The sequence below is a fragment of the Hippopotamus amphibius genome, chromosome 6 (assembly GCF_030028045.1).
Source record: "Hippopotamus amphibius kiboko isolate mHipAmp2 chromosome 6, mHipAmp2.hap2, whole genome shotgun sequence".
NCBI classification, from domain to species: domain Eukaryota; kingdom Metazoa; phylum Chordata; class Mammalia; order Artiodactyla; family Hippopotamidae; genus Hippopotamus; species Hippopotamus amphibius.
The window spans coordinates 105347001-105374067 of record NC_080191.1 but is presented as its reverse complement, the minus strand read 5'-3'; the positions used below and the strand labels follow the sequence as shown (position 1 = coordinate 105374067).

Here is a 27067-nt window from a genome sequence, read left to right as displayed (position 1 = left end):
TCTCCTCCATGTAATGCCCTCTCCTTTGGCAGACCTGTCTCTGCCAGCCCTGAAGACAGAACTGCATTTGTACCCTGTGTATTTAGTTAGCCTAGACTTAGGAAGAGGTGCCTGTTTAACTTGGTTTGGAAGGTTCCATGTTAATGTTTCCCCACAGTTGGTCAGAACTAAGAGGCCTCTCTGAGATTGGCTGGGTCCATATCTGACAGTTCTCTCCTCTGCTTTCACATAAACATTCTCATCCCTCCTAGTCTCTGCAGATCAAGCAGGTTTGCCCAGTGCCTGAGAGCAAGGCCTATCTTGCTTTGCTTCTTAGGTGATGAGATGGATGTTATCTGCAATTAGGAAATACCAAAATCTTCAACTCTGAGGCTTGGCAAATACATGTTTTCCAGTATTTCCAATTGTTCTTTCTATGTTGAAGGCATGAATTCTTTTAGGCACAACTTCATGATTCATCATCGTAGAAATACAGCTCTGATTATGTCCGTCCGTAGCTAACCACCTTCATTAACACTGAATTTCCCGCAGAAGCATTTCCAAACTCCCCATGTTAGAACAAATAGTGGTGCTCAAAACTTTAGGATGCATCAGAATGACCTAGAGGGATTGCTAAAACACACCTTGCTGGCCCTGCCTCTGAGTTTCAGATTCTGTTGGCCTGGGTGGCAGCCCAGAAATGTGCATTTCTAACAAGTTTCCAGGTAATTTGGATTTTGCTGGTTCACAGACCCCACTCCAAGAACCACCAGCCTAGCGGACCCACTCCATCCAGCCACAGACTGCTTTCCTAACACCCAGCTATAGTGCATGTTTTCAAAGGTAGCCCTGTTCATACTATATCCTCCTCTGTGCCTTTGATTTGTTTCATTTGTGTATTCACTCATTCATTGTCTCAGTCTGCTCAGGATGCTATAACAGAATACCAGAGACTGGGGGGCTTAAACAACAGACATTCATTTCTCATGGGTCTGGAGGCTGGAAGTCCAAGATCAAGGTGCCAGTAGGTTTGGTTCTTGGTGAGGACATTCTTGTTGGCTTGTCGATGGCCACTTTTTCACTGTATTCTTGTGTCTCTTCTGCTGCTTCTAAGAGCCTCCCCCTTCATGACCTCATCTAAACCTAATTACCCCCAAAGGCCCCCACCTCCTAATACCACTACATGGAGGGTTGGGATTTCACCATATGAATTTGCGGGGGATATACATTCGGTCCAAAACACGCATGGATTCATTCATTCAATCAATGGTTCATTACTTCATCAAACTTCCCCCCACTATCAGCTTTACTGAGATATAACTGACCAAAATTGTAAATATTTAAGGTTTACAATATGATTTTTTTGATAAACTTCATCAAACACTTTTTTTTAGCATTTTCAAATTTATTTATTTTTAAAACTTTTCCATCAAACATTTTTTAAAGACCAACACGACTGGCCCTGTCCAGTACCCTCACAAAATTTATGGTATAAGAGAAAATTTACCCTTTTACAGGGTGCTTCATGGTTTCCAAAGAGCTTCCACACTCAAGCTCCCATTAGATCTTCTCCAGAGCCCTGAAAGACCAATGGGCACAGATCATTGTACACATTCCACAGGTGAAGAAATTGAAGGGGGAGGGGTTCATCCAAAGTAATGCCAGCTCAGGTCTTCCCAGTCCCAGGCCAACATTCTTTCCACTCAATTCCACAACTTCAGTGTTGGCTCATGGTATCCCCTCCATCCCTGCTATCCAAATTGTACCCCTTCTTTAAAGCCCAATCCAACACCACCTCCTCCATGAAGCCCTCCCTGATAACCCTAGTTAAAATAATTTCTCCTTCTAGAAAACTCTAATTCAAAAAGATACATGCACCCCTATGTTCACAGCAGCACTATTTACAACAGCCAAGACATGGAAACAGCCTAAATGTCCATCGACAGAGGAATGGATAAAGAAGATACGGTACATATATACAATGGAATATTAGCCATAGGAGGAATGAAATAATGCCATTTGCGGCAACATGGATGGACTTAGAGATGATCATATTAAGTGAAGTCAGACAGAGAAAGACAAATGTCATATGATATCGCTTATATATGGAATCTGTAAAAAATGATACAAATGAACTTATTTACAAAACAGAAACAGACTCACAGACATAAAAAACAAACTTATGGTTACCAAAGGGGATAGGGGAGGGGAGGAATAAATTAGGAGGTTGGATTAACATATATACACTACTATAAAATAGATAATCAACAAGGACCTACTGTACAGCACAGGGAACTACATTCAATACCCTGTAATAACCTATAATGGAAAAGAATATGAAAAAGAGTATGTATGTATATGTATAATTGAGTCACTTTGCTGTATACCTGAAACTAACACAACATTGTAAATCAACTATACTTCAATTAAAAAATAATAATTTCTCCTTCTCATAGTGATAGTACTTTATTTTGTCTCTCTACTGGCATTTAAAAATATATATAACCTTTGCTTTCTAGACCCCAATCTCCTGGAGAATAGGATTAATACCTCACTCTCCTTTTTGTCTCCCAAAGCAGTAAGTTCTTATCTTACAGCAGATGCTCATTAAAGTACTGAGAAATGAATAAAGGAATGAAGGTTGGAGCGATGAAAATTTCACTTATTTTCTGAGTCAATAGTTATATTCATAAGATAATCAATGAAGAACATACTTGAAAACAGCTGTGTATTATCTCCATCAACAGGGATGAGGAGGACTAGCATTAATTGATTGCTGGATGCCAGGTGATTTACGTTATGACATTTTGCTCTCATAACCTAATGGATAAAAACCATTGTTCCTATTTTCAAGTGGAGATACTGAAGCCCAGGATTGTTTAGGAATTTTCCCCAAGTTCAGACACTGATGGCCTGTTAGAGAGGGGACCACTCCCAATTCCATTTTATCTTATGTGGTAACATGAACACATGAAATCACCTCCAATTATACTATAACAATAAGAAATTGTCCAGCATTTATCTGCATAAGAAACTAGTTCAAAATATAGTAATAATCTTGAGATCACCTTCTAGTAACATAGTCTCTCACCATATTATTGACTTGTCTTTGATGCACCATTTGCTGGGTGAATTCTTTGATCCGTTTCTTCAGAAGAGGAAAGGAATTTCACTACTACCATTTCTATTCCTCTTTTCTTGCTCTTCATGTGGCCAGTTATCACTAATTGTGAAATGCTGCCTTCTGACTTAGTAAATCTGTCTTAACAAGTGGTATTATGTTCTAATGGAACACGACTACTAGAAAAGGGAGTGTGAAAAGTTTGGGGTAAATCCTGGAACAAACTGGGGGTGGCGGTGGATAAACCTAGAGATGCTTCATGAATCACCCCCAAAGGAATAATAACTTTAGCAAACAGGAAAAACTCAGACATTAAAACAATATGTTAGACATTTACCATTTTATAGAGCTGAGAATTATTAGGGAGTTTAACCAAAGGACATTATTAATGAATGTCATAAGGCCTGGAGAGAGGCAGGTAAGAGACAGATGGTATTCAGGGGACAGCTACCTCACCTAGGAGGGTTCACGCGTGGGTTCTGCAGCTGAAGTCTTAGAAGAGCAGAGGCCAGCAACATCCTGAAAACCAAATAGACACATCAAAAGTGACTGTTCTTCCAAATTCATAAAATACAAATTTGCATCCATTCCTCTTACAGGTACTGCAATATTTTACCTGGTAAACATTTGTCAGGATAATTGGCAGGGGTTATTATAAGGTCTTATCATTTCATTAGCCATTAAGACAGCTAACAATAAATCCTGGCATCTTAACAGTCGTTTGGTTTCTTTGTTTTGTTTTTTATGCTGTTTTTGCTTTTTATTTCAGTGAAACTGTTTCAAGTCATAAAGAAATTCTACCAAAATCTTCCACACTTTTTGGATCTGTCAGGTGGAATAAAGTTTCAAAGCATATCTTCAGGCCTCCTGGGGTGTTCAATTCAAAAAAATCAAGTCACAACAAATGTCTGTTTCTTAAACAGCTTTTTATTGTCAGATCAGGGAGCTGGAAAAAAGTCACGCATCTAGAGACGGGTGAAAATTGGGGAAGTAGATAAATATTTTCTCTAATTCAGGGCTGGTGAAATTAATGTAATATTGGCTTCAATGGGCAGTTTCAATTGCTCATGTACATGTCCTCAGAGATATGACACAAGCAGAGACTGAGCTTCTTGAAAATAAAAAACACAGACATTTGATTTCTGTCAATGCTTCTTGGAAAGAATTCAGAAGTGTCCCTTCAACCAATAGTAGGTAGGTTTCTAGAAATCTCTGCATTGGGAAATTCATAGTAAGGACAAAGTATAATCTATATACAGAAATGAAACTTGTTGCTAATGGGTGTGCTATCCAAGCACCAGTTAGAGGGAAATGTCATTTTGTCTGGTCACTAAGGAGCTGTAAAGCAATGAAGTTTGTTTGTAAAATAACAATAACAATACTAGAGGATACTTACATATTTAAGTTCCACACAGTGTTCTAAATACATTTAAAGCATATTTAATCCTCCCAATCGCCCAGTGAGGTAGATACTAATATTATCCTCATTTTGCAGGATAAACTTAGAAATTAAAGTTCAACAACTTGCCCACGGTTACACACCAAAAAGTGACATAGGCAGCCGGGCTCCAGAGCCAGGCTCTTATCCAATAAACTCTATAAGTGTTTTACATTTAAATCATGGTAAATATTTTTGAATATAAAGAACACATATTATTGAAAATTTGAGAACGTGAGAATGGAAGAAAAGAAATGGAAGAATAGTGCTACTAACCTCACATAATTGGACTTTATAATTTCTTCTTTTCAATAATTCCTTATTGTTTCCTTTCCATCTTATCTTTTGCATGGACTATGTTTTACTTTTATCTTCCACAGTTATTTATAAAACAAATATTTTGTTTCCCATTCAATTCGTACATATACGAAATTGTTCGCAACTATCCTTAAGTACATTCTTACCTAATGATTTAAAAAGAAAGCAAAACTTTTAACGCTTCTTTTGTTTTCTCCATCTTCTCTTTCCACACTGTGATCCTTAGTTACAGACTCTTCATTTAAAAATTTTAGAACCACTTTCTCAGAATTATCTTATTGAAAACATTGCTTCCTTAGTAAAAAAAAAATAATCTAGCCATCAGCATTGATTCTTAACTCACCTCAATATTCACTATACTTCATTCATTTATTACTTTGTCTTTACCTTCAATGCTTAGTTAGAACTAATTTTTTTCCCTGAAATTTCCTATTCTTGAATTTTTATACTGTCTTACCTCATAGTGATCTGGAAGTTATCTCATCACAATTTTTACAGAAAATCCTTGAAGTTGTTATATTTTCTGATACTTTGCAGATTTTAAAATGTTCTTTTATTTTTTTTTTACACATAAGCCAATAATTGCGTAGGCATAAAACTTGCAGAATCAAACCTGTTTCTCCTAAAATTGTGTAGAAACTGCCCCATGGTCTTAAAAAAGTTCCTATTCTATATAAGAAATATGAAGGCAATCTATGAGTGTGTATATATATATTTTTTTTTCTTAGATACTTGCAGGAATTTTGTTTGCTCTAGAAATTTAAAAATTTGCCAGCCTATGACCAGACATTTATCTCTATTACTTAATTTTGCCCAAAAGAAATCTTACACTGTCACTACAGCTTTTAAATATAGAAAGTTTTCTTCTGTTATATCTTTGATTTTTATTTCTGATCCACCTGCTCTATTTCAGGGGAACACCCATTATTTTATTCACAAATTCAAGAAATATTTACCAAATACTAATAATATATACTGTGTGTTAAGCACTCTGTTAGGGGTAGGGTTACAATAAGATGTTTATTGCTCTCAAGGAGCTTACACTCTAAGTTAGAGCTCCATAATTTGCCCAATTTCCTTTTAACTTTTATTAACTTATGCTTTTAACTTTTATTCATTTTCTTTGGATGCTTAGACTAGTTATGAAGTTTTTTCTTCTGTATCCCTCATTTCTACTTCTGCAAAATAGAAATTTCACCTACTGAATATTTTACTTAGTCACAATCTATTCTTATTTTTACCTATTATTGTTTAATTAAAAACAATACAGTCTGTCCTGCTATATTGTTATAATTGCATTCCTCAGAAGCCTCATATTATCAAAAAGTTATTATAAAAGCAATTATTTCAAGGAGAAAAGGGGCTAAGGGCCAAATAGTTTCAAATGCACAATAATAAGATAATTTTTTACTACAGTAATTTCAATAATAAATGTGCTTTTGTATCTGTTTTTAACTCAAATTACAACTAATAAATTTTTCTTTCAAAATCAGTAAATATAGTTCTCAACATTACTGACCAAGTAATGTTAGACTTACAATGTAAAGTAAGACTACATTTTAGACAAGGAGTTTCTAGGACCGTGAAATAAGTTATATTACAGTTTGCAACTAACCAAGGTAAGGAAAGGACTATAACACCAACTGAGCAACCAGCCATTCAAGCAAATCTATTCCAACTGTTTTTATGGAATAATTTTGCTTCCACATGTGTAACTCTAATTCTAAATAGGCCATCATGTTAAAACTAACAATAGCCAGTAAAATGCAAATGATATACCTTAATTTATCAGTGGTGTTATCTCCAATTCCATCTATAGAGGAAAAGCTCCCATGCCTTCAATACTTCCAAGAAATTCCCTTTTTTTATAAGCTTACAGAGTCAGCTTCTAGCACTTACAAAGAAAGCAAAGGAGAAAACAAAAAAAAAAGAACAAAGGAGAATATTTTGTGATGCTCATATATTTCAAGTCATTGGTGCACAAGGCCCAAGAAGACATCAAAGGGAAGTCCTATGTTTGACCATTAAAATGCAGAAATGCAATTCTGCCTAGGAGTAACTTCTACTTTGCTAGCATAGGCAACTCCCAAGATGTGTCAGGGTCAGCAACACAGAAGGCCACAGAAACATGCTACAGTATGAATGTGACAAAATAGACCCTTCATTCCTTCTAATATCTGGAATATGCTTATTTCTCATTTTTATTGTCAATGCATATCTTTTACACATGGTTTTAAAGCCTTTAAAAAAGAAATTTGGTAGAAGAGTGTACTCATATATTGCAACTCATTTGGTGTATCAGCAGAAGTCCCCTAAATTGGAATCTTAAAATATGCATATTGGCATGAAAAAAATCAGCTTAAAAACAGTTTTGTTAAATGTCTGTTTTTCTAATCCAATGAATGATTTAAAAAATTAACTTCATTGTTTTTTAATTTACCATCTGTTAACTCAATAAATATGAGTTCTTAAAGTTAACCTAATTGTCTTGAAATTTGCTGTTTTTGAAGCTGATTAAAGTTATTTAAATTAATTTTATTGTATATCCAGACTAGAACAAAGCATGTCTGCATTTGCATAGATCTTGGCTAATAATTCACAAATAAATTTGCCCATTTTAAAAATGGACTAATTTTGTTCATAGTCCTTAATATATATCAGTCAACTTGTAGAAATGCAGAAATGCTGAGGTTAGATAACTGAAGAGATAGTATATCAATACACCAAAGCTTGTAGCCATTAAAAACTGACCAAGTACACAATTTTCATCAAAACTGTCTCTTGTCCAATAAAGAGGAAACATGGAGTGAATATCAACTAGAATGCAATTTTTCACCCTACATTCTCATAGATAAAAGGAGCTGCTATATTTCTTTAAATGTTGTCCTTTCTCTGGTCAGTTTATTGGATTAAGGGTGGTCATAGACCCAAGTGGACCAATCAGACTCTTCCTTGAGAATTGTGAAAGACAGAAAGACAGTCCTGGATGGCTTCATTGGAACATCCATGGCTCAAGAACAACCTGCAACCATGTTCTGCTATGTAATTGAGGAGAATAGCAGCTGGACAGCCATAGGAAGAAAGACAAAGAAGAGATAGGGAGAAAAAAGATTGACTGGGTTCCCTCTAGCACTTCAGTACTTCTGTTCCGGAGGCCCCACTGCACCCCTGACTTTGGATTCCATGAAAAGCCCCAGTGTGCTTTTTCCTTTTTTGCTTAAGCTCAGAGTCAGCTTCTGTCACTTACAAGTCAAAACAACATGAACTAATGCATGAGAGAGGAAATCCTCCTAATGGCAATGATTGTTTAATCATGGATTCCCAGGCTTCATTCCTCTCCCTCTTTCCCTTAGAAATGAGGAGAAATTTTTTATTTTAACATGTAATTTATCTATTTTTTTCTTTTACCATTACTGCTTTCATGGATTCTCTAAGAAACCTTTGTCTATCTTCAACTTATGTTTTAAAACATAAAACTCTAAAAGCTTTAGGGTTTTAGCTTCCACATTTATAGCTATAATCCATTACTAATGAACTGTTGTGTATGATGTGAGGTAGGGATCAAGGGCTTTTTGTTTGTTTGTTTGTTTTCTCTATGGATGTCTGGTCATTCTAGCACCATGTGTTGAAAATACTTTCTTTGGTACATTGGGTTGCTTTGGAGGAGATGAAAATGGGGAGGGAGGGCATGGAGAGGCCATCTGAAACCAATGACAATACTAAAATGAAGGGGTAGACATTTTATTTTACTAATCTTACTAATAAGTTTAAGAAAACATAGTAGCTTCTTCACTTAACAAAAGAATGAGCTGGTAGTCCATTCATTAGACTGCACTTTTTCCATGAACTTGCACATAATGCACCTAAAACACATCTGATGACCAACAGTTAACTCAGTTTTCTGTTCTATGCTGTAGCCAGCTTACCCCTTTACACTGTTTGTATAAAGGGCATCCATTTATGCTCCAATCATTAACTGAGATCTAGACTAGAACTGTATCCATTAGACAGAAGAGACTATATTTGCCCAAGAATATGAAAGAAAGCCAAATTGAAAACCAAGTCAAAGTAGGATATAACTGCTGGTCCTGCTTGTCTGTTTGTCTGTCCCACTTCTTTGCACCATCATTGGAGCTATTCTTGTCCTCTCAATTGCCTAAACCAACTTCCAAGTTATCTCATGAAGATCCTAGAATAACAATATTATTGTGTTTGAGATGACTTCAAAGCGTGAATGATTCTCAAAATTCATCCTCAATTTGCAAGTCACAGGTGAGCTGCATATAAATCATCTTCATGACGCACACAGAAAATGCTTAATATTGGCCAAATACACTGGGGTAAACGGATGAGGCAACTGGCTCAGGGACTCTCATCATCCTAAGCCTTTCCCAGGCCCTGCTGGGTCACCTAGAAGGTTGAAGGCCTCAATATCTTGGCACAATGGTCATCCATTTGTAACAGAGCAGTTGGCCCCTTCTCATCTAAATACTTCTAAAAAATGTACAACAGTGGATGGAAACCTACAGTTTGGGCTAATAAGCACCCATTTTCCCTATTTCTAGAAAATTATCCCCAATGTATCTTGGAGAACTCCCAGACTATCTGATTTGGGTAGGGTGGCTACACTCTCAAATCCAAGGTGGGCGTTTGACCCAAGGCTGGTGAGTCAAAGAACTGCAGCCCTGACCAGGGTGATGAGTGCAGGTCTGGATACAGGATGCAAATTGATCCAGTCACAACCAGGTGTAATTCTTCAGCTGGAAACTTTGAGAAAGAGGACTGCTCTTTATGCTGGTGTTTCTATGTCAGAAGAATGGAAGCCTGGAGGGATGACCATACTCTAGTAAAGAGACAACCAGAGAGAGTATAAAGTGAAAACAGAACAAAGAGATAGTTGGGACATTATTTGAGCAGCTAGACCTAATTATACCTAAAGCAGTCCTTACCCTGTATTTTCCAATTTATGTGAGTGTGTGTGAGAATATGTATGTAGCAGGGAGAATAAACAGTGAAACAAAACCTTGTTTTTTGAGCTGGATTTCTGCCCTTTACAGCCCAAGATTCTTAAATTCACGTGGATTGCTGGATCCCAGGTCATTTCTACTGAATCTGATTTTTACGGACATGGAGCTGAGGAATCTGCATTGTAAATAAACATTCTATTTAATTCCAAAACACACTAATGTTTGCGATCTACTGTCCTAATTTTATAGATTAGGAAACTGAGACTAATAAAGACCAGGTGTCTTTCCCAAGATCATTCAATAGCACATATTTATTCCAGGTACATGGGATGGTTGGGTGGGAAGACGTCAACAAAGTAGCAGATCAGTTACAGAATCAGAAGTAGGATTCAGTTCTGCTCTTGTCTTCCTGGTGACTTGATCTTCCCTAGCTTCTGCTATAATACCTTTCTTCCGTACTTCAACATATTTTTCATCTAAAATGTGAACATTGACTAATGGCAGAGATTCTACATTTGGGCAGCCTTCACAGCATATAAAAATAGAAGGTACTTTAACAATCTTAGGTAAATGTTACCAGTGCGGCTGATCTGGAATTTGCAAACATTTCCATCAAAGCGCTAGAGGAGAAGGTGCAAAAGAATGAAGTAAATGCAGTCCCCATGCAGCTCCCCCCACCCTACTTCCAAGACTCAAAGACTCTTGTTTTTGTTAAAAATGCATGCAAAATATTGCAGTCAATTCCAGTGCATGTATAATTGGTTTAATAGAAAAAGAATTTCTTCCAAAATCTTTAAGTAAAAAATAAGTATTCCAGAAATAGAGGCCATCATTATTCTCCGTCTTTGTGTGCCCCTGGCAAGCAGCAAGTCACCCAGGAGGGACTTGCTTCTAGCCCTCTTACATTCCAGTCAATGCATTTTCTATTCTTGTTTAGATCCCAGGATTTCTTTTCTACCAGAATCATAATGACAACAACAACATTAACAAAAGAAGCAACTGTTAGCCTTTACTGAGTGCTAGCTGTGTAAAACACTGGGCCTTTACTCTCTAGAGGAGGTGGGTACAATTATTATCCCCACCTTAAGGATGAGGAAGGTGAGACAGAAAATTAGGAGACTTGCTCAAGGTCATACAGGTAGCTGAACCAGGATTAGAATCCAGGCAGTCAGACACCCAAGGCTGCTTTGCCTATATCTATTAATTTACTCTGAAGTTCACTTAAAATATTATGATTTGCTCACACTCCTCCTTTGTCTTCAAAACTCGGGGAACATATAAAAAGGGTGAATTTTATTGTAGAGAAATTATACCTCAAGAAAGTTGAGTAAACAAAAAAAACACGACAATTTGTAAAGTGAGTTGTTGAGAATTTAAAGATTTGATTGTGCAGTGAATTGAGTGGCTTTGAAAAGCTGGATGTGCCCATGGGAACAGAACCTACAAGAAACCAATCACACATCTTATGAATGAATACCCAGTGTTTCTAAAGTTTTATAGGAGTTTATGGGAGAGTGTGGGGTGTTCTTGCAGACTGCTGACTGTGGAATGGCAGGCAAGTATGGTTTCAAAGCAGGAAAAGAGCTGGGAAAAATAAGCGTTCAGTACACTCATTTTTCTTATTAGAAAAATTAACATCATTGAGACACTCTTAGGCACATGGTTATAGGACAGACTGAGTCATAATATACTCTGATGGATAGTAATAAAGAATTTGGCTTTCACTAGAAAGAAATAAGCTATACAAATGGGTCTCTGTAGTTTCACAGAGCCCAAGAGTACAGTTGTAGGGTCTGGTACAAGATCCATCTGTTTAGCTGGCATTCCTTAATCAGGTGAAAGGATCAGGAAGTTTAGTCCCAGACAATAGATATTCTGATGCCTGCTGATCTCTGTGTCCTGCACTGAATGATTTATGCGTTTAAAAAAAAAAACAATAATATTTATCAGAGAGTGATACAGAAAAATTACATTTGATCAAGGAAAGATCCTTGTGCACCCATGTTGCTGCAAATGGAATTATTTCATTCTTTTTTATGGCTGAGTAATATTCCATTGTATATATGTACCACATCTTCTTCATCCATTCATCTGCCAATGGAAATTAAGTGAAGTAAATTAAGAGAGAGAAAGACAGACAAATATCACATGATATCACTCATATGTGGAATTTAATTTTAAAAAATAATATAAACAAACTTATTTACAGAACAGAAACAGACACAGATTTTGAAAACAAACATGGTTACCAAAGGGGAAACGTGGTGGGGGGATAAATCAGGAGTTTGGGATTAACATATGCATACTACTATATAAAAAATAGATAACCAACAAGGACCTACTGCATAGCACAGGGAACTCTACTCAATATTCTGCAATAACCTATATGGGAAATGAATCTGAAAAAGAGTGAATACATGTGTATGTATAACTGGTTCACTTTGCTGTACACCTGAAACTAACACAATATTGTAAATCAACTATACTCCAATAAATTTTTTTTTAATTTTATTTATTTATTTATTATTTTTTGGGGGGTACACCAAGTTCAATCATCTGTTTTTATACACATATCCCTGTATTCCCTCCCTTCCTTGACTTCCCCCCACCTCGAGTCCCCCCCACCCTCCCCACCCCAGTCCTCTAAGGCATCTTCCATCCTCGAGTTGGACTCCCTTTGTTATATAACAACAATAAATTTTTTTAAAAGTCATTAAAAAGAAAGATCATTGTGCTCTTGAAAAATAAAGTCTCACAAAGGAAGCATATAACATAAGGAGTACTCAAAATACGTGCCCCCCCCTTCTAAAACTTTAGTTTTCTTCTCTTTCATTCATTAGCTCTGCAAATATTTATTGGGTACCCCCTATATACATGGAAAGTCGTGTCCTATAGAATGGGCAGTGGTATCAAGGGCTTTGCATCATTGCTCAGATGATTATGGAGTATTAACTAGACCCTCCTGGCTCCAGGATTTTCCTGTCCATTCTGCCATGGGAGTGATCTTTCTAAAGAAATCTGATGCTGTTATCCCATCCTTAGAAGCTTGAATGACTCCATCTCATGCAGTAGGATACATGTGATTAGGGAGGTCCTTAAGCTGATTTTGACCTGTAGACATGTCTCCCCCCACATGTTCTTTAAAATGTGGATAAGTACTCAACATTTAATATTTCAATTTTTCATAGAAATCTGAATCAGTAGCTTCTCTTTAAAAGCTGGAAGAGCTGACCTTCAGCACCATTGGCACTGACCATCCCATTTAGGCAGAGAATCTCTTCTACTTGCGCCAGTCCCTACCAATGCTTATGATCTCAACTCCGTCTGCTTTGTTCATTTTCGATCATGCTTGGACCAAGGTAGACATAAGAGTTTGCAATCCCTTGATGGATGGGATAACGTCTAAACTCTATAGAGTATATCTTCAAGGCCCTTCACAATTTAAAGCTCTTTGGTTTCATCTTTTGCAAAGACCCCATGTTCCAGCCACGGAATTCTCTGTAGTTCCCTAAATGACAAGCTTTGTCATCCTCAGCACCCAGACTCATGCTGGACTCCTGCTGGAGTGTTATTTATTTGCTTCTACCCAAGTGTTCCCGTAGCACTTTGTGCCTGTATTAGCACTGCAATTCTAAAAGAATTCAAAATTCTGTCTGTCTAGTTGGAAAATGTGTTTCTTGAGAAGGAGGACTCTATCCACCTCCATATCCCCAATCCTTAGTAGGGGGTCAGACATATAGTAGGTACACAATGAATGTTTACTGAATGAACAAAGCATGAATGAATACTTCCAAGAGGATTTTTTATTTGCGTCACAAGATTGTGACATTTAAAATAAGGGAAGTAATGACCCCCAGATCAAATTTCAAAGTTTGATAATGATCGTGACATCTTCAGATAACAGTTCTTAAAAGTTCCTGTTCACTGTACCCTGTCCAGGAAAACAAGCATGAAGAGTGACTTAAAATTGATGGGGCACCATATTTTTTGGAGGGGTGGGGGGGAGGGGTAGATTGTAGTGCTGCATTGAGAGAGCAGATGGTGAAAGGAATCACAGCACGTCTTCCTTTAACCTGGTGGTCTCTCTGGCAGCGTTAACCCCAAGGAGTGGACCATCTGGGCCACAGAGTGGCAGGAAGAACTCATTTAGGGAGGTGATCACGTGGACACGCGTCACTATGAACACAGCAGCTTTCAGTGCTGTGTGCCGTACCTCTCCCCGATGGGGCGCGAGGCAGGCTGCTCTATTTGGCCTTCTTGTGATGACTCCATGGAGTCATGTCATCAGTCCTGGACGACAAGCTGCAGGCCCAAATGGGTGTGTTACTTCTGGCCGCAGCATTTAAATACCAGCACGAGACTTTCCAGAGTGATCTTTATTTTTACCATAGCAACATGAAACATTCAAGGTGGCAATGGTACCATCAGCCTGGGACCCTGAATGAGGAGACATGGAACGGACCAGCTGACCTGCAGTGGACTTGCTGGATGACCAAGACCTATGCCATTATAGGTCACTGCAGACTGGAATTATTTGTTATTCTGGCATAGCATAGCCCATGCTGACTAAAACAATGGATGGTGCTCTTTTTTGCTGCAAGTGGCAGAAGTAAGACTAATGGCTGGAAGTTTTAGGAAGACTGATTCTGTACAATCTAAGAAAAAGATGTACAAAGTGTACAAAGATGGAATGAACTACTTAGGGTATTATTCACAGAACACACACTGAACTCTACTCTGTGGTAAGTATTCTGTTGATAAAATCCTTGCCTCTATGGAGGTAAGTGGTGAGTTCCCCTTCACTCAGGATGTTTGTAGTGATGGCCCCTGAAGTTTTGACTCCACAAATTAACTTTAAAAATACCTTCCAACCTGGAACTTCAGGATGTCTATTTCCTCTGGTCTAAAAAAGAAAAAAAAATCTATTTTTAAAAAAATATTCTTTTGACTCAAACCACTGAGTTGTCTTTTCACATTTTAATGTCATTTTCCCAGCAAATAACTTCCTTGCAGGCCCATAATGTTTTATTCTTCCTTTGCATCTTTCTCATACTATTTAGTAGGCAATATTTTGTCTGTTCTTCTAGGAAAACAATCAGTTTTTGACACTATTATTATTGACCAATTGATATGTTTCGGATTTACTTGTCTTTCAACCATTTAAATTAGGTTAGGACTTCTTAAAAAAAAAATCTAGGAGCACAAATGTATTACTCTAAAACTTTCAGGCAAAATGATTTTTCCTTCTGAAAAAAAAAAAAAAGCCTTAGACTTGTACTATTAAATTTGTGGCCAATTACAATATTTCATTAACTTCTTAATCCAGTAAGTATTTAATGTATTCCTACTATGCGCCAGGGGGCAAGGTTTACATAAGAGTTTATCAAGACATGTTATTTCATGCACTGTACCCATCATTACATAATTCTATATTACAATAGTGCCTGTGAGTTCTCTGTATAAGACCATTTGCAAGAGGAAAGCAAATTCAAAGAACTGGGGCAAAATGTTCCCTTGATTTAATGCAGAGGACCTTATCATACCTTAAATTCTGGGGGCTTGGTTGATAACTTGGGGGAGTGGGTGAGTACATAAGAGTGTGTAAGGGAGATAAACAATCCTTTTTTTTTAATATTTCAATTTCTGTTAAGCTTCATTTCAGGCTTTCAGAATTGGGGAATCAGCTCCCTGCTACAAGAAATTGCTAATAAGCAGTAATTAAAGACTGAGAATTTATTCTTTCCATTCCAAACCTGATGTCATTCCCAGATGGAGATACTGGTACTAGTTAGGCAATTCAGCATTTTGGTAAATAAAGGCAGGAAGATTTGGTGCCTCTTGGACCCTGTGGAGGCAGAAAGTGGTCCAGGAATGAAAACTTGTGTTTTATTTTGTTTTGCTCATTGCAATCATTTACATCTTTTTGCTTTGCCTTAGAACCAGGAGTTGAGGTGGGCACATGTGTCTTAAAAAAACGAGGGACTAGTTCTCTAAAAGAATGCTAATTCATAAACTTTCTACATTCTTATGTTTTTGGAATTGGACTCTGCATAAAATAACAATCAACTTAAAAAGACGGGTAAATTCCAGTGAATCCAATACCCACTGATAGAAAAAAGGGGGGGGGGGCGCATATCAGAAGCCAGGGTGAATGCAGGCGGTACTCTCCTTTATTTAGAAAAACCACACAAAAATACAGCACAGTTGATGTGCTGTTACCAGGACTTGAAAGGAGAATCAACCACTGTGTGAAAGATAAAATAAGACGGCACGGATATCAGGATTTTCCCAGCGTGCTTTATTCATAGACATCTGACAGAAGAGGACCTAACAGAGCTTTGAGGAAAAACTGAATTCTCAAGCCCACAGCCACTTTCCAGGAACTTCACTGCAAACAGTGCTCTGCGCTGGCGGGATGGAGATTTTAGCAGTCTCCCTCCTGCTCCCATAGTTTCCTGCTCTCTAACTACAATTATTTATGGGGGCTTAATGAGAGAGCGAGCCTTGTGTGAAAGGAACTCAAGAAAGTGCAGCTTCTAAAAATACACCAAGGCGCCTCTACAGTCCTTATTGTTATAAACTGACGTTTTGTAGTTCAAGCCATGCACTTAACAACCACACACACACACACACAGCAAGAGAGAAAGTAAAGACCATGTTTTTTTTTTTTCTGCCATTCTCTTAACTTTGAGTAAACAGTAGTAATTTTCTATTGTCATACTTAGTGAGAATTCCCCAAAGACAACACAACACAAAAGACCTGTTAGCTCCCTTAGAGCTGGGGGTAAGAATGGCAGGAAAAGCAAGCAAAGTTAACCGAGTCCCAGTTTCTCCTTAGCCTGGGGTCCTGAATCTCCAGTCACCCACATCTTGCAGAGGTGTTTGGAGTTTCAGTCCCCTTTTGGAAAGGTTCGCTCGCCCCTTCTCCTCTCAGAGGCATCTGTCATTTCATCCTCCTCACTTGCCCTTTTCGCTTCCCGCTTTTTGGAGTAACTAGACCTCAGTTTAGGCGTCTTTTGCCAATGGGTTGAAAAGAAGTACGGCTGCCAACGCAAGGATAGTAAATAAATGAACAGGGGCGCGGCGTGGGGGTCTGCAAGAGGGCCCCCTCCTCCTCCTCCTTCCACCACGTGCTCCGCTGATGGGGTGCAGCGCTCCTGGATGGGGTGCTGAGAGGGGCGAGGGTGGGGTGAAGGGCGCTGAGCCGAGCAGGTTAGAAGGGAAAGAGGCCCTCTAGGAAAGATCGTCTCGACCGAACACCGACAAGAGAAAAAACCGGCCCACATGCCCCTAGTGGGGAGCGATCCACCCCAAGCAGGCCGGCTTGGGTGCTGGGGGGGGGGGGGGGGGGTGCGTCGGGGCCTCTCACCTGACTTCCTCCTCCGCTGGCACAGCTACAATCACCCCCTTCCCCCCACCCCCAAAAAGCCCAGCCAAACAACGAACAACAAGAGGAAGCCGCAGGCGGCAGGAGGAGGGGTGCGCGCGCTGGGGGCCCGGGAGAGGTGAGGGGGCAGGGTTGGCGGGCGTCAAGGACCGCGCCGCGCACCGCCGCGCGCTACCCCCAGGCGCCCACACTTACCCTCGCGGCCGAGGGTCGGGTCTCCGGCGCCGACTGCCGCGCGCGCCCCTAGCCCGCCCGCACCGCTCCGGCCCGCAGCCCCCCACAGCCCGGCCGGCGCGCGGGGAGGGAGCCTGGGAGCGGCGCGCGGCGGCGGCGGCGGTGGTGGCGGCTCGGGCTCGGCTCGGCTCGGGCTCCAGCGCGCCCCGTGTCGCCGGCGGCCGCCGAGGCTCCACCGCCAGGGGGAGAAGCCGGGGCGGGTGCTGGGGAGGCGGGCCGGGCCCTCGCCGCCCAGCCGACCAAGCCCGCGCCGCACAAGCTTCTCGCGGCGGCCCGGGGACCGCCGAGCCTGCGGGCGCAGCGTGCCCGGCCCGGGAGCTGCGGCTGGATGCGCGCCCGGGCGGCTGCGGGCTCCCGCGGGGGGCGCCCCGGCCGCCCCGGTGCGCCTCCAGACTGCGGGCGCCGCGGCTGCCGAGCCGAGAGCGGCTCCCGCCGGTCCCTTCCCCCTCCCGCCCCCTCCGCCGCCGCCCCCTCCCCCTCCCCCCCCGTTAACATCTCCTCCCTCCCCCCCCCTTCCTTCCCTCGGCCCCGCGCGCTAGCTCGCTCGCTCCTCGCCTCGCTCTCCCCTTTAAACGCCCACTTCGGATGGGAAAAGAAGACAACTTGAAGTCAAGTTGCAATTAACTTCCGCGGCTGCCGCAGCTCCGGCGGCGGCGGCGGCACCAGAGGCAGAAGCCGCCGCCTCGGAAGTCCGACGCCGGCGCGCCCGCCCGGGGAGCCGCGCCTGGTCTCGGGCCGCTCTCGACAGCCACCGCCGCCCCCAACGCCCATGCCTGAGTGAGTTCTGCTCCTTCGCCTCTCTCTCTCTTTTTCTCCCCCCCCCACTCTTGCCCTTTTATCTCTGTCTCTCTTTTTTTTGCGGAATCGATCCAAACTTCACCGTAGCACCCACCCGCGGGGCCGCTCGTTGGGGCGGCTCGGCTCCCCTCTCGTGGGCGCCCGGCCGCCGGGGTCTTCCGAGCCCCTTCTCTGGCTCGCGGCCGGATCCGGAGGGGTGGCCGGGAGAGCACCCGGGACGGGGGACTCGAAGATGCCATTCGTTCCCTCTCGGGGTGTGGACACGCTCACACACACCTGCCCGACAGACCCCGGCTGAACAAACTCCTTCAGGTCATCAGTAAGACCCCTCTGGGAAGAGAAAAGGGGAGTCGAAAAGACCGAAGGAAGCCCAAGGGGAAAAGGAGAACGTCTCTGTGCGCCCCGCAGCCGGGCTGGCAGAAAGGTGCCCGGCGGAGTAGGCTGGGGAGTGGAAACGTTCCCCCCCGCCGGCTCGCGAGTAAGCTCAGCATCCTTCCCCGGTCCATCCGCACCTTCCTCCGCCCCCCGCCGGCGCGGCTGGTTGGGAGCGGTGGCGGAGAGGCGCCTGGGAAGTTTGTGGCAACTTCTCCATCCCGGGAGCCACTCGGGCGCGGGGACGCTCAAGTTGGAGCCGGGAGTTTGAAAGCGGCGGCACTGAGCGTTTCGAGCCCTCGCCGGTTGTAGTGAGGTCGGTCCTGAAGGCGCTCCTGGAGTGAATGTGGGTTTGGAGTTGGGCTGGAGGCAGGAAGAGGTGCTGCCCTCTTTGCAGGGAACGAGACATCACAGGTGCGGCCTCGGGGTCCGCACCGTGTCTCCCTCCTGCGGCCCCGACCCGAGCGTGGCGGCCTTCTCCAAGCGCTCCACTACCGAGGCTCCGGGGGCGGCGGAGCGTGGGTTTGGGCAACCACGATGAGAGGGACAAAGCAGGCAGGTGGCAGGTCCGGGGAGTGACACGCGCGTGCCGGGGAAATCCACTGAGCTGGACTCTTGGGGTGACCCCAGAAGACGGAGAGGGGCTTAGGGCTCTTGCTGGAGATTTTGACCCCGACCTCCATTAGAGCGTAGCAAATTTCACTCACAAGTGTCAACCACAAGATCGCCTCTCAAAGTGCCCTGGTTGGCAACATTGACCTCTGCGCTCTTCCTCGGCGAACTTTCTCAGCAGCATTCCGGATTTCCAGGCAAATGCTGTTAGACTTGGACTCCACACGGTCGTAAAGAGACAGAGAAAAGCGAAAGACGTCTTGTGCTCAGGCGAGAACCTTTCTGCCCCGACTGGCTGGGGTTCCATCCTGAGAGGCCAGGGAACCTGACTTTCCCAAGAGAACAGAAGAGGGGGTAAGAATGAGTAAAACGCGACTGCTGAGTGTCAGGATTCGTCCTAAGCAGCCCCTGAAATCTACAGTGTTTGTGCTGCTGACAGAGTAACTCATCCCGTTGAAACTTTATTGCAATTTACACCCAATCTAAAGTGGATTTTTCTGAGATGTCAGAAATTAAGATTTATTCTGTAGTCAGATGTAGCTGGGGGAAAAAAAAGTAAGGCTGGAGAAAGCTAAGGCTGAGGTGTGGGCTTGAAAAACCTTTAATCTGCTGTGTGGTACTTGTGCTATGATTAACATCAGTCCTTTATTTCTATTGCATATTATTTTAGTAGAACAGTAGTACACTCATATACTGGCTGCTCCAGTCTGCTGGCAAACATTAGCATTCAGGCTTACATTTTTGACAAATGTGCAGACAGGAATAGCATGAATAGGCATCTTAAATATTAACAACCTAAGCATCTGTTGTGAAACAAATTTAATATATTTACTCTGTTTTTCTCACATTGTTAGAAAAGGTTATAATAAGTGCATAATTTCAACTTTAGTTAGCAGAAGTAACTGGCTGTATCTTTCACTACCTCTCCAAGTGTTTAACACAATCACCAGACATAAATACTTTAATTAACTTGGTTAGGCATGTTATTAAACACACTTCAGACAATGTGTATACCGTATAAAATGGAACAGTAGCAAAATATGTATCCTATTTGTGCACATTTTAAATGACTATGCATTTTATAAATATACCAGGCATGCTTATTCTTCATCTCCATTTGACACTTATTACTTCATATTTTTCCTAATGGAAACAATATTTTAAATGTAGAGTTGTTCAGTCATATGTAATACATAATATGTAAACAGTAGCTATAAAATACAAAGCATTGTTAAATTTGACTATGGCTACACGTAACAAGATTATACAGGAGAAATAAAAATCACTGCTCAATTTTGTATTCCTTTCTGAATAATGAATACAAATGATGGATGAAAAAAGAACAAATAGGGATTTCCCTGCTAAAGTACTAGTGCCTTAAAATTTGTGTGTGTGTGGCAGGGGGGTATGGCAGGGGCAGTGGGGGATGAGGGGAAGAAGCAGGAAAAAAAAAAAAAAAAAAAGATCAGCAGGGAAAGAAGACTTAAAGAACTTCCAAAAGTCTGAAGAGTTATTTCCAGAATCAATGCATTCTTCATTTTCCCACAAGCTGAAATATGTAATAAATAATAGTTCTTTGTATGTAAAAGTATTCCAAAGGAATGCCTTTTGTTCGGTTGTTATAATAAATTAATATATTCTTTGGTTGATAATCTGCAAAAGTAGTTCTTTTGTCTCTCAGCATCTTAAACAACAAAATGAATATTGGTTTATTTCTGCAGAGAAGTCTGTTGCCAGCTATATGAACCTGCGATTGAATAAGATGATGTGCTGAGTGATGGTTAAGCAAGTCTGCATTAAATTAGCAAAGACTGAAATATCTGGGGGAGATTTTCAATGATTTTTTTTCATGTGACAGGTTGCAGGTTGTAAATTAGGCCTAAAAGGTCAGGTGACAGGCACCTGTTCCTCATTATTGTTAAAACCTTTTGGTTACAAACACTGTTAAGCTAAACACAACATGGATATACAGCAGGGACTCTCTAAAGCACTCTGGTGGTTTTTCATCTGCTCTGTAAATTTCCAAAAGGGCCATACACAGATATGCCCTTTACACAAACACATCTTTTCTTCCAAGATGTGTTGTCTCAGATGACTCTTGTATCATATTCGTACTTGGGACTGATGAAGTATATAAAATAAATGCATATGACCAAATCAGTCTTCAGACTGTCTGGACCTGTTGTAGTCAAATGCAAAAACATTCTTTTTTGAAACCCCTCTTTTTCCTTTACAGTCCAGTGATTAATGATGAGAATTAGTTCAGGCTTTAAGTAGAAACCCTCCCAAATTGCCTTTTATACTTTTTAGATAAGGTGAGTTCCTATTTTACGTGATGCCAGGAGATATTTTGCTTGGTGATTTAAATGATGCCAGGAGATATTTTGCTTGGTGTTTAAGGAGAACGTGAGTTGCTCTGTTCCATCACAGCTTTGTGATATATAGAAAATGGGAAGAAAACCACCTTTTACATGAATGCTGTTAGGAAGGGTATCATCATTTGCTCTTCAAACTTGCCACTTCTCTCAGGGGAGTTCAGTAATATTTTGATTAGAATTAAGGAATGTGATTGGATTTTTATGAATGGTTTACCTTTAGATATTTCAGAGCACAGAGTGAGCATACGTATTGAACAGACCTAAGCAGCACAAGGTTGCAGAATATGAAAGGTGCCAGTTGCTTTTAATTAGCAAAGGAGGAAGATTTTGAGTAAATTCGGTAACTGTGATGATTAAATTCTCTGTTGAAATATATTCTTTGTCTCTTTGGCTTTGTATAGTTTCTGCTTGTTATATTAAGTAGTCATTTTTTAGCGTTTGTGATCAGATTACAGAACAGTCATCCTTCTTGCTTTTCCAATTGATTCGGTTTTCAAACTCCAAAACTCTGGGATGCTTTTAACAAATTGGTTTACATTTTGACAGAACAGAGTTAGGTTAATTAATAGATCAGGCACGAAAAATCCTCCACGGTAGGGTGTATTTTCTGGTAAAATGAAAGTTATATTTCAGCACGATGAGCATCAGGCTTCAGTAATCTGTTCCTCGTGTGGAATGAACACTTCCTACTTCGAGCTAGCAGGCACCTACTGTTTATTTACGCTGCATTAAACTGACAGCTCAGCAATCAGAGGAAAAATATTACTTACCTTCCTGAAGTAAATACCAGTTTATAGGTTAGTGCACGTATTTATATTCCTGTCACCACTAAATAACGGCTCTGTCTCCATTTTAATATCTACCTGTACTATAATCCAGGGCTTTAGACTCTTCCTGGTTGGGGGTAGGGGTCGAGAGGAGTTTTCTTATCATTTCCCGTGGCTAAACTTTAAAAAAGAGTCATTTCATCTTCTCGTTTTTGTCCTGCGAGATTCAGTTGAAAGAAATATTATACACTTTACATACTTCAACTGTAACATCCAAATCCCCAAAGAATCCACATGCCACTTAAAATAGTCATCTTAGAGCAAACTCAGAACAAATATGTTCAAACACATTCAAGTGTACGTTTGCTAAATTAAACTCGCTGCAAAGTTCCGAAGAGATAACTTCAAGTATTTGACTTCTTAGATAATAACTTTGATGAAGTGTCTTCTCTTCCAAGCCTTACATGGAATGCTTCAGTTTTTAATGGAGATCTGCAAATATGATTATAAAGTGGGGCACACTGATTGATTGATTGATTGATTAATACTGTTAACTTTCCTCTGAAAATATTCTTGCCTCCTTTGCCTTTTTGTTTAATCTGCCAACCTTAGATTTCAACTTTTTTGCAATACTAAATGCATTTGTTTTTTTTCTTTTTAAGTTGAAAGCCCATTCTCTTTGGCGACCCCTAGAAACATCAAAATACTGTTAAAGTTGAATTCCAAAACTTACAATTAACTTGAGAAAATGCTCGTTTTCGAGTGCATTCTGTAAGTAGCCCTTACACTCATGCTGTACACACAGTTGTCAATCTCTAATCACATATTCCATTGACATCACAGCAGAATGTGGTCTTAACACAGCATATAAATCATATGTGTTACACAAGGTTCTTCTCCTTCTCTCCCAAAGAAAAAGTGTCTACTATGGTAATTTATATATCGTTCCTAAGTGCTATTCTCAATGGTAAGTCTATTTCAACTTGATGTCTTCATAGAGTGTGATCAACACATTAACACACATTATTTAGTACTTTTGAACTTATGCCAGCAATACCTTTTGCTGTTTATTTTTTAAAGTCTTTTTTAAGATCAGATATTTCATTTCAGAGTAAATAGATACAGATTGTGTGTATATATATTCAGGGTGAGATTTAGTAGCATAGCATTTCTCCAGCATACTGGCCTATTTTTATTCTTTCAAGTTATCCTGTATTACTTCCACAGTTGTTGCTGTCTGAAGGTTTGTAAATAGAAATTCTCATCACCTCTTTCAGTGGACTTTCAAGGATGTAATTTAGTTTATGCGGTGATCCAGTTTAGTTATGAGAGATGAAAATTAGTTAACCAGTACCCCAGCATTTATGTCCCTAGGTTCAGCTGAAATTTATTCAGTCCAGTCATTTGATATTTGGTAGTGAAGTGTCTTGTAATCAAACATTAAGAGTTGCTTCAGTTTCCAGTGGAGAAACGATCTTACTAGATAAAACATTTAACTGTGCAATATTTTATTACACTCATCACTCATTTGAGAGCCCGCTTATTGTGGCATGAATTTTTGCTGCACCTCGGGGGTGCAGGTCCCCCAAATGAAGCTGAAATGCTTGCAGAAGAAGCAGATGTCAGGCTGCACCTGGTCCTGCCTTTGCTAGGATGTCTGTGGACCTGCATTTCCCCCCGCCCCTTCCTCAGCACCCCTTCCCCCAGGTGTGCAGGAAATGGAGGGCGTTGTACCGGGTGAAGTGGGTGGACTCTACCCAGAGCTATGACCTGATTTGTGACGTACCCTCAGAACTGCAGTAATGGTCCAGCTGCTTCACAGGCAACTGGTAACCACCTCATTTGGGGATGCTTCTGCCTTGCTAGCAGTGCCAGAGACAACCTCGTCATTGTCACCTCATCAAGGACTACTTCTTGAGAGCTCTCCTGTAGAGCTAGATTCTGAGAGCAGCCTCTGATATTTGGAGGGTAAGTGCCAGAAAAGTTCTTATTAGTACCATATGGGGAATCAGGGCTACAGCCACAGGGAGAGACCAGCATTTAGCGTCCAGGGAGGTCTCTGTGCTGGGATGTTGCTTTTTTCTCAGCGAGAGAGGATGTGGGACCAGATTCCAACAGAAATTCTGCAGTGTGAATTCTACTCTGGGTGGTGAAATGTCGTGGTAGAAAGCTCCCAGGAGAAATTACTAGAGCTTCTTTCTTTGAGATATTTAAAGAAAAGATATCAGTAGTAATCTGTGAGAGGGGGAACTCTTTAGATGCAGTTTTCCAGGAAGCTGGGCATATAGCAGAGTTGATTGCAAGAGGTTCTTTTCTAGTCTTACTCAATGGTTTCTGATATGCCGTTAAGAGCATGCAACTGACAGTTTGGCCTTTTAATGTATATAATGTTAAGGACTTTAAGGTAAAAGAGGTTTCCTGTTATAAATATTTTATCGCAATAATTATTTTAAATAAAATAGAACCAGTATATGCAGATATCTTTTGAAATGGAGATAGTCTTGAATATAGTGTATCCATAATTAGCTGTTTGATGTTGAATGCAATTGAGTTTCCCTGATCCAGTGAACCAGACAATGGAAATCATTGGGGATTAACAACAGGGCTATGTGATGATTCTTGATATAGCAGACCTTTCTTTCCTTGTTCGCTGATAAAAGTATTTTATCAGCAAATAAAGCACTCAATTCAAATGCTTACAGTTTTAAATTTGAAAAGCACATCTAGAATTGATACAATAATCCAAGTGTTTCTCGTTGTATTTTCACCAGCTGAAATGATACCTAGATGTTCTGTCTAATAGTAGACATGTCTCCAGGCTGTGAGAGAAAGGGACAATATTTTAATAACTATGCTTTAAAATTTTTTTCTTAGAGGTGGGCTCTTTGGGGGGTGGTTTAAGAGGACTCAAAAACAATTTAGAACATTATCTTAAAAGTTTAAAAATGACAGCCTTACTTTGTAAGGAGTCATTGTATTTTAATAATACTGTACACTTATTAGTGTTATTGGAGCAGTAGACAGTTAATTACAGCCTTTTCTGAGACATGTTAACTGTATATTAACAGTCATGTTAAAAAAGAATGATGTATACTCTTACATACAAGCTGCTGCTTGCTAGACTCTTTTCAAAATAGTCTTTTAGAATGTATGGAGTCTGATTTTGAGTCCAGAATTATCAGAATGTTTTCTACTAAAGCAACTTAATTTTAAAACTTTTCACTGGGCTGTAAGATTTTCAGTTGTGTTCCTGGTTTTTTTTGTTTCCTTTCTTTCTCTTTCTTTCTTTCTTTCTTTCTTTCTTTCTTTCTTTCTTTCTTTCTTTTCTTTCTTTCTTTCTTTCTTTCTTTCTTTCTTCCTTCCTTCCTTCCTTCCTTCCTTCCTTCCTTCCTTCCTTCCTTCCTTCCTTCCTTCCTTTCTTTTCTTTCTTTCTTTCTTTTAATTAGCAGTGCCTTGATTGCTTTTGCCAGTGGCTTTAGAAATCAGTGTCCCTCAGCAGTTTTAGCCTTCCCACATTGTATTTTGAGATGCCTATATTTTTGTTTTGTGATGACTTGGGCCAACAGAAGTCCTTAAAAGCTTGCTGAGTTGATTTAGCACCTCTTAGTACTACTCTTTGTGGAATCATTTTAGTCACTGTTTCTTGAGCCAAGCTATGTTTTCTTACAATTCTCTATAACCTGATATTTAAGATACATTTGAGCAATTGATCACAGCAGTAGTTCTAAGACTATTTTATTTTCCAAATCTAAAGCCTGGGTTTTTGCTTTGGCTTCTGGCATGGCAACACAACGGGTGACTGAAACTAGTGAGGTTTAAAGCTGGACTGAGCCTGCCTTAGAGGAGTCTATCTAATTGATTAACTATTTGAACTCCCATGGTTAATCTGGACATGTTGACCTTGTAACCTTATAATACAGCACTTAAAAATGCTCTAGGATTTCCACTTTATGAATTCTTAGGTGCTGCCCTTATTTATTTTTACAAGGTATTCAACTACCAAAAAATAAATAAATTCAGTGTAAGGTACATATCTGTGTTGCAGAAAATAGTAGAAACTTCACAGTTAGCATTCTGTCTTGTGTGGAGAGCACTTATTAAAGATTTGCTAAATTAATAATAAAATAGTGAATTTAGCTTGTGCTGATCTGGTTTAATGCAAAAACACTTTTCTCTCTCATTTTCTGTTTTTACTGGGGTTATCTGCACACTTAATCTACACATGCCCGTGTTCTGGATGATTGAGTGTTTTTCTTCTCTATGCACTCTGTCATTTCTGGACAGTAGCACTGGGGTTTGTTTTATCCTCACTGACCTTGAGAATGAGGTGAAGTCTCACTGTTTTAGGTTCATGGTGTTTTGGTGTTCAGTTGTGCTAACAACCTGTGCTGGCATCAGCCCAGAGCACTCCCCAGAGGTCCTTGCAGTTAGGCTAGCAGGTGATGGTTTTTCTGATATTCTGGGGCCAAAATTATCATGCACTAAGTGGCCCAAGTCTGATTGACCTCTGTCTGTTCTTTCCTACAGCAGTGAGTTTTTTTCAGGACCCCAATGGGTAAATATCAGCCATGATTAATTGCATAAGTAGATATTTTTTTATTGTGGCTATATCCATTATTTTAAAATGTTTTGAGATTTAGCGTAGTTATATTAATGAAGATTTCACTCCATTCCTTAAAAATAATGCTAGCATTGC

General features: G+C 40.4%; 1 long non-coding RNA gene across 1 annotated transcript; it reads right to left on the bottom strand.

Annotated features, from left to right (window-relative positions):
- Window positions 1-1487: 1487 nt before the first annotated feature.
- LOC130855932 (uncharacterized) lies at window positions 1488-17547 on the bottom strand. Its single transcript, XR_009054395.1, has 3 exons — window positions 17406-17547; window positions 3557-3619; window positions 1488-1558 (listed from the first exon to the last, which is right to left on the bottom strand). It is a non-coding gene; the product is annotated as an uncharacterized LOC130855932 (long non-coding RNA).
- Between the last annotated feature and the right edge of the window lie 9520 nt (window positions 17548-27067).